Genomic DNA, 9,053 nt, shown 5'->3' on the forward strand with positions numbered 1-9,053 from the left:
ACCTTCCCATGTACCCCAGAACCTAAATTAAAACCTGTTTTAAATCCTTTTTTTTTCTTTTTTTTAATTATTATACTTTAGGTTTTAGGGTACATGTGCACAATGTCCAGGTTTGTTACATATGTATCCTTGTGCCATGTTGGTTTGCTGCACCCATTAACTCGTCATTTAACATTAGGTACATCTCCTAATGCTGTCCCTCCCTCCTCCCCCCACCCCACAACAGTCCCCGGAGTGTGATGTTCCCCTTCCTGTGTCCATGAGTTCACATTGTTCAATTCCTACATATGAGTGAGAACATGAGGTGTTTGGTTTTTTGTCCTTGTGATAGTTTACTGAGAATGATGGTTTCCAGTTTCATCCATGTCCCTACAAAGGACATGAACTCATCATTTTTTATGGCTGCATAGTATTCCACGGTGTATATGTGCCACATTTTCTTAATACAGTCTATCATTGTTGGACATTTGAGTTGGTTCCAAGTCTTTGCTATTGTGCCACAATAAACATACATGTGCATGTTTCTTTATAGCACCATGATTTATAGTCCTTTGGGTATATACCCAGTAATGGGATGGCTGGGTCAAATGGTATTTCTAGTTCTAAGTCCCTGAGGAATCGCCATACTGACTTCCACAATGGTTGAACTAGTTTACAGTCCCACCAACAGTGTAAAAGTGTTCCTATTTCTCCACATCTTCTCCAGCACCTGTTGTTTCCTGCCTTTTTAATGATGGCCATTCTAAGTAGTGTGAGATGGTATCTCATTGTGGTTTGATTTGCATTTCTCTGATGGCCAGTGATGATGAGCATTTTTTCATGTGTTTTTTGGCTGCATAAATGTCTTCTTTTGAGAAGTATTTGTTCATGTCCTTCGCCCACTTTTTGATGGGGTTGTTTGTTTATTTCTTGTAAATTTGTTTGAGTTCATTGTAGATTCTGGATATTAGCCCTTTGTCAGATGAGTAGGTTGTAAAAATTTTCTCCCATTTTATAGGTTGCCTGTTCACTCTGATGGTAGTTTCTTTTGCTGTGCAGAGGCTCTTTAGTTTAATTAGCTCTCATGTGTCAATTTTGGCTTTTGTTGCCATTGCTTTTGGTGTTTTAGACATGAAGTCCTTGCCCATGCCTATGTCCTGAATGGTATTGCCTAGGTTTTTTTCTAGGGTTTTTATGATTTTAGGTCTAACATGTAAGTCTTTAATCCATCTTGAATTAATTTTTGTATAAGATGTAAGGAAGGGATCCAGTTACAGCTTTCTACATATGGCTAGCCAGTTTTCCCAGCACCATTTGTTAAATAGGGAATCCTTTCCCTGTTTCTTGTTTTTGTCAGGTTTGTCAAAGATCAGATAGTTGTAGATATGCAGCATTATTTCTGAGGTCCCTATTCTGTTCCATTGATCTATGTCTCTGTTGTGGTACCAGTACCATGCTGTTTTGGTTACTGTAGCCTTGTAGTATAGTTTGAAGTCATGTAGCGTGATGCCTCCAGCTTTGTTCTTTCGGCTTAGGATTGACTTGGTGATGCGTGCTCTTTTTTGGTTCCATATGAACTTTAAAGTAGTTTTTTCCAATTCTGTGAAGAAAGTCATTGGTAGCTTGATGGGGATTGCATTGAATCTATAAATTACCTTGGGCAGTATGGCCATTTTCATGATATTGATTCTTCCAACCTGTGAGCATGGAATGTTCTTCCATTTGTTTGTATGCTCTTTTATTTCATTAAGAAGTTGTTTGTAGTTCTCTTTGAAGAGGTCATTCACATCCCTTGTAAGTTGGATTCCTCGGTATTTTATTCTCTTTGAAGCAATTGTGAATGGGAGTTCACTCACGATTTGGCAGTCTGTTTGTCTGTGATTGGTGTAGAAGAATGCTTGTGATTTTTGTACATGGATTTTGTATCCTGAGACTTTGCTGAAGTTGCTAATCAGCTTGAGATTGTGTGCTGAAACAATGGGGTTTTCTAGATATAGAGTCATGTCATCTGCAAACAGGGACAATTTGACTTCCTCTTTTCCTAACGGAATACCCTTTATTTCCTTCTCCTGCCTGATTGCCCTGGCCAGAACTTCCAGCACTATGTTGAGTAGGAGTGGTGAGAGAGGGCATCCCTGTCTTGTGCCAGTTTTCAAAGGGAATGCGTCCAGTTTTTGCCCATTCAGTATGATATTGGCTGTGGGTTTGTCATAGGTAGCTCTTATTATTTTGAGATACGTCGCATCGATACTTGATTTATTGAGAGTTTTTAGCATGAAGCATTGTTGAATTTTGTCAAAGGCCTTTTCTGCATCTATTGAGATAATCATGTGGTTTTTGTCTTTAGTTCTGTTTATATGCTGGATTACACTTATTGATTTGCGTATGTTGAAACAGGCTTGCATCCCAGGGATGAAGCCCTCTTGATCATGGTGTATAAGCTTTTTGATATGCTGCTGGATTTGGTTAGCCAGTATTTTATTGAGGATTTTTGCATCAATGTTCATCAAGGATATTGGCCTGAAATTCTCTTTTTTGGTTGTGTCTCTGCCCGGCTTTGGTATGAGGATGATGCTGGCCTCATACAAAGTGTTAGGGAGGATTCCTTCTTTTTCTATTGATTGGAATAGTTTCAGAAGAAATGGTACCAGTTGCTTCTTGTACCTCTGGTAGAATTCAGCTGTGAATCCATCAGGTCCTGGACTCTTTTTGGTTGGTCAGCTATTGATTATTGCCACAATTTCAGAGCCTGTTATTGGTCTATTCAGAGATTCAACTTCTTCCTGGTTTAGTCTTGGGAGGGTGTATTTGTCGAGGAATTTATCCGTTTCTTCTAGATTTTCTAGTTTATTCATGTAGAGGTGTTTGTAGTATTCTCTGATGGTAGATTGTATTTCTGTGGGATCGGTGGTGATATCTTTTTCATTTTGTATTGCATCTATTTGATTCTTCTCTCTTTTCTTCTTTGATAGTCTTGCTATCAGTCTATCAATTTTGTTGATCTTTTCAAAAAACCAGCTCCTGGATTCATTAATTTTTTGAAGGGTTTTTGTGTCTCTATTTCCTTCAGTTCTGCTTTGATTTTAGTTATTTCTAGCCTTCTGCTAGCTTTTGAATCTGTTTACTCTTGCTTTTCTTTTTTTTTTTTTTTTGAAATGGAGTCTTGCTCTGTTGCCCAGGCTGGAGTGCAGTGGCACAATCTCGGCTCACTGCAAGCTCCGCCTCCTGGGTTCACACCATTCTCCTGCCTCAGCCTCTCTGAGGAGCTGGGACTACAGGCACCCGCCACCACGCCCGGCTAATTTTTTTTTGTATTTTTAGTGGAGACGGGGTTTCACCGTGGTCTTGATCTCCTGACCTCGTGATCCGCCCACCTCGGCCTCCCAAAGTGCTGGGATTACAAGCGTGAGCCACCGCACCTGGCTGCTCTTGCTTTTCTAGTTCTTTTAATCGTGATGTTAGGGTGTCAATTTTGGATCTTTCCTGCTTTCTCTTGTGGGCATTTAGTGCTATAAATTTCTGGTATGTTGTGTCTTTGTTCTCGTTGGTTTCAAAGAACATCTTTACTTCTGCCTTCATTTCATTATGTACCCAGTAGTCCTTCAGGAGCACGTTGATCAGTTTCCATGTAGTTGAGCGGTTTTGAGTGAGTTTCTTAATCCTGAGTTCTAGTTCGATTGCACTGTGGTCTGAGAGACAGTTTGTTATAATTTATGTTCTTTTACATTTGCTGAGGACAGCTTTACTTCCAACTATGTGGTCAATTTTGGAATAGGTGTGGTGTGGTGCTGATAAAAATGTATATTCTGTTGATTTGGGGTGGAGAGTTCTGTAGATGTCTATTAGGTCCACTTTGTGCAGAGCTGAGTTCAATTCCTGGGTATCCTTGTTAACTTTCTGTCTCGTTGATCTGTCTAATGTTGACAGTGGGGTGTTAAAATCTCCCTTTATTATTGTGTAGGAGTTTAAGTCCCTTTGTAGGTCACTCAGGACTTGCTTTATGAATCTAGGTGCTCCTGTGTTGGGTGCATATATATTTAGGATAGTTAGCTCTTCTTGTTGAATTGATCCATTTACCATTATGTAATGGCCTTCTTTGTCTCTTTTAATCTTTGTTGGTTTGAAGTCTATTTTATCAGAGACTAGGATTGCAACCCCTGCCTTTTTTTGTTTTCCATTTGCTTGATAGATCTTCCTCCATCCCTTTATTTTGAGTCTATGTGTGTCTCTGCACATGAGATGGGTTTCCTGAATACAGCACACTGATGGGTCTTGACTCCTTATCCAATTTGCCAGTCTGTGTCTTTTAATTGGAGCATTTAGCCCATTTACATTTAAAATTAATATTGTTACGTGTGAATATGATGCTGTCATTATGATGTTAGTTGGTTATTTTGCTCGTTAGTTGATGCAGTTTCTTCCTAGCCTTGATGGCCTTTACAATTTGGCATGTTTTTGCAGTGGCTGGTACCAGTTGTTCCTTTCCATATTTAGTGCTTCCTTCAGGAACTCTTTAAGACGGGCCTGATGGTGACAAAATCACTCAGCATTTGCTTGTCTGTAAAGGATTTTATTTCTCCTTCACTTATGAAGCTTAGTTTGGCTGGATAGGAAATTCTGGGTTGAAAATTCTTTTCTTTAAGAATGTTGAATATCAGCCCCCACTCTCTTCTGGCTTGTAGAGTTTCTGCCAAGAGATCAACTGTTAGTCTGATGGGCTTACCTTTGTGGGTAACCCGACCTTTCTCTCTGGCTGCCCTTAACATTTTTTCCTTCATTTCAACTTTGGTGAATCTGACAATTATGTGTCTTGGAGTTGCTCTTCTTGAGGAGTATCTTTGTGGCATTCTCTGTATTTCCTGAATCTGAATGTTGGCCTGCTAGATTGGGGAAGTTCTCCCGGATAATATCTTCCAGAGTGTTTTCCAACTTGGTTCCATTCTCCCCGTCACTTTCAGGTACACCAATCAGACATAGGTTTGGTCTTTTCCCATAGTCCCATATTTCTTGGATGCTTTGTTCATTTCTTTTTATTCTTTTTTCTCTAAACTTCCCTTCTCACTTCATTTCATTCATTTCATCTTCCATCGCTGACACCATTTCTTCCAGTTGATCGCATCGGCTACCGAGGCTTCTGCAATCTTCGTGTAGTTCTCGAAACTTGGCTTTCAGCTCCATCAGCTCCTTTAAGGACTTCTCTGCATTGGTTATTCTAGTTATCCATTCGTCTAATTTTTTTTCAAAGTTTTTAACTTCTTTGCTATTGTTTTGAATTTCCTCCCATAGCTCAGAGTAATTTGATCATCTGAAGCCTTCTTCTCTCAACTCGTCAAAGTCATTCTCCATCCAGCTTTGTTCCGTTGCTGATGAGGAACTGCGTTCCTTTGGAGGAGGAGAGGTGCTCTGTTTTTTAGAGTTTCCAGTTTTTCTGCTCTGTTTTTTCCCCATCTTTGTGGTTTTATCTACTTTTGGTCTTTGAGGATGGTGATGTACAGATGGGTTTTTGGTGTGGGTATCCTTTCTGTTTGTTAGTTTTCCTTCTACCACACAGGACCCTCAGCTGCAGGTCTGTTGGAGTTTGCTAGAAGTCCCCTCCAGACCCTGTTTGGCTGGGTGTCAGCAGCGGTGGCTGCCGAACAGCAGAATTTTCGTGAGACTGCAAATTCAGCTGTCTGATAGTTCCTCTGGAAGTTTTGTCTCAGAGGAGTACCTGGCTGAGTGAGGTGTCAGTCTGTCCCTACTGAGGGGTGCCTCCCAGCTAGGCTGCTTGGGGGTCAGGGACCCACTTTAGGAGGCAGTCTTCCCATTCTCAGATCTCCAGCTGCATGCTGGGAGAACCACTACTCTCTTCAAAGCTGTCAGACAGTGACATTTAAGTCTGCAGAGGTTCCTGCTGACTTTTTGTTTGTCTCTGCCCTGCCCCCAGAGGTGGAGCCTACAGAGGCAGGCAGGCCTCATTGAGCTGTGGTGAGCTCCACCCAGTTTGAGCTTCCTGGCTGCTTTGTTTACCTAAGCAAGCCTGGGCAATGGCCGGCGCCCCTCCCCCAGCCTCGCTGCTGCCTTGCAGTTTGATCTCAGACTGCTGTGCTAGCAATCAGTGAGACTCCGTGGGCATAGGACCCTCCGAGCCAGGTGCAGGACACAATCTCCTGGTGTGCCATTTTCCAGGCCCGTTGGAAAAGCACAGTATTAGGGTGGGACTGACCCGATTTTCCAGGTGCTGTCTGTTACCCCTTTCTTTGACTAGGAAAGGGAACTCCCTGACCCCTTGCACTTCCCGAGTGAGGCAATGCCTTGCCCTGCTTTGGCTCATGCACAGTGTGCTGCACTGACTGTCCTGCACCCACTGTTTGGCACTCCCTAGTGAGATGAACCCGGTACCTCAAGTGGAAATGCAGAAATCACCGTCATCTGTGTCACTCACGTTGGGAGCTGTAGACCGGAGCTGTTCCTATTGGCCATATTGGCTCCACCCCCCTTAAATCCTTTATGAAAGCTGTAAGATCTCCTCCTGTGTGTTTGTATGTCTGCATGTGTTACATTTATGTGATAATATTTTGTAAATAAAGCTCGTTCTTAAATCGTTAAATAGAAATGGCTTTACAATTATCCATTAAAAATAATTAGATACTTGCTTGATTTAACTGTGAGCTTATGTCTTTTGTTGAGAGTTTCTAGATTCATGGGTCTTGATAGGTGACCATGAAGAAGTATGGAGACACGTCCTCAGTGCCTAGACCAGCAGCTACAAGCCAGAATCAAGCAGTTGGGCCCTTCTTTCTATGCTTTTCCTGTTTTGCCTCCTGGCTGTTTTAGGCGTGGTTGGATCCTCCAGTTACAGCCTTCATAGCTCTGTCTTTAGTCCTAATAGATTCAGGCAGGCCTTGATCTTCATAGTTTTCCTGAGTGCCATGTGGCTACTTGGGACATAGAATTACTGAGGGAAGACATTAGGGATGCTTCCTGTGTCATAGTTTCAAAATTCTGTTCAGTAATTTAAAATCTTAAAGTCACGTTAAATTAAGTAATACATAACTGTAAAATATCTTGAGTCATTTATAAGCTAAAATAGTGAAATATTAACCACTAAAAATTAGTTTAGGTCTATACACCTGACATGTTACTTGTATATGGTATAGAAAACCTAAATATCTTTAGTTCTGTTAATAAACAGTAATTTGAAGAACCATATTCCTTAAAAGTTATAAAATGGTTTTTATCTAAAAATACTGATACAAGACAGTTGAAAATCACTTTTTAGGGTTTTCACTGAAAATTGGGGTTCCTAAGACTTAATTACTAGGTATGAGAGAAATAATTCTGCATACACAGTGTATAAAAAGCAAGATATGCTTTTTTTTTCTTTTTTGAGAACGAGTCTTGTTCTGTTGCCCAGGCTGGCATGCAGTGGCATGATCTCTGCTCACAGCAACCTCTGCCTCCCCGATTCAAGCGATTCACCTGCCTCAGCCTCCCAAGTAGCTGGGATTACAGGTGCTCGCAACCACACCCAGCAAATTTTTGCATTTTTAGTAGAGATGGAGTTTCACCATGTTGGCCAGGCTGATCTCAAACCGCTGACCTCAAGTGATGCGTCTGCCTCGGTCTCCCAAAGTGCTGGGATTACAGGCTTGTGAACATATGCTTTTGATGATAAAACTTACAAAGACATAAAAATGTGTTTTAATTTTTTTTTTGGTTTGAAGTAACTTAAAGATTTCAAATTGAGGAAGTAAAAAAAAAACTAGATAAAAATAGATAAATATAGAAAGTTGGGGGCAAATGCAAAGCATAGGTTCACAAAAATCTGGGATTAAAAGATGACAACATTTGATAAATTTATTTATAAAGTTTTACTGAATTAACTTTAGAGGCTGGGCATGGTGGCTCACGCCTGTAAATAATAAAATTATCTTTCCAATTATGTCTAACTATGATAGTTTAAAGTCATTTCCACAGTAAATTCTTTAATTCTGAGGCAGTTTCTGTCAACTTTACAATCTTGCAAAATCCGGGAAGATTGTATCTTTAAGGAAGTTCGTGAAAGGATGGAGAAGGCCTGAGAAGCACTCTTGAATGCAGGGTTTTGAGAACTTTAGAATTCTATTACTTGAACTGAGTAAGAATTCCCAGAACTTTAATGAAGAGACTGACTGTTTTATAAAACTGCTAACCCAAGCAGAATAAAAATCAATTGAATACCAAGAAAATACTTTGCCAGATTTTCTGGCCAAATCAGCCAGTACTTAAATTGTCTAGATAAAAAATTTGAATGAACTGCATAGTCCAAGTCAAATTATCTATGATAATCCCTGATTAGTCAGTGCTATGCACCTAAGTTGAAGAAACAGTCCAATGTTAAGCATGGAGAACCAGAATGTCTTCCTTGTCCTTCCTGAGTTCTGAAAGCTTTTCTTATTAAAAGTTCTGCATTCTGATTCTCGGGTTTGAGAGTAAAGCAAGATGGCAGAAAGAAGGCTCCAATGATTGTCCCTCCTGCAAGGACACCAGATGAACAACTATCAATATCCACATAGAAAATACATTCATAAGAACCAAAAATCAGGTGAGTACTCAGAGTACCTGGTTTTAACCTCATGTCGCTGAAAGAGGCACTGAAGAGAGAGAAAAAACAGTCCTGAAATCACCGTTTCCTCATCCCCAGCAGTGATGGCATGGTGCAGAGATCAACTCTGCATTCTGCAGGAGGGAGAACACAGCAACTGTGGGGCACTGAACTCAGTGTTGTCCTGTTAGAGCAGAAAGGAAAACCAGACCAAACGCAGTTAATGCCCATCCACAGAGGGATCAATTAAACCAGCCCTAGCCAGAGGAGAATCAGATTCCAGTGGTTGGAACTTGAGTGTTTGGAAACCTGGCAACTAAGGGCTCCCGCACTCTGTGTGTCTAAGAAAACTTGAAAGGCAGCATAGGCCATCAGGACTGCAACTCTTAGGTGAAGCCTAGGGCTGAACTGGGCCCAGGGACAGTGGACTGGGGTGGGGAGGGCATGCAACATACTGAGACACCAGCTGGGGCAGCCAAAGCAGTTCTGGCATTATCACTCCCCTAAC

This window comes from Hylobates moloch, unplaced genomic scaffold (genome assembly GCF_009828535.3).
Source record: "Hylobates moloch isolate HMO894 unplaced genomic scaffold, HMol_V3 SCAFFOLD_364, whole genome shotgun sequence".
NCBI classification, from domain to species: domain Eukaryota; kingdom Metazoa; phylum Chordata; class Mammalia; order Primates; family Hylobatidae; genus Hylobates; species Hylobates moloch.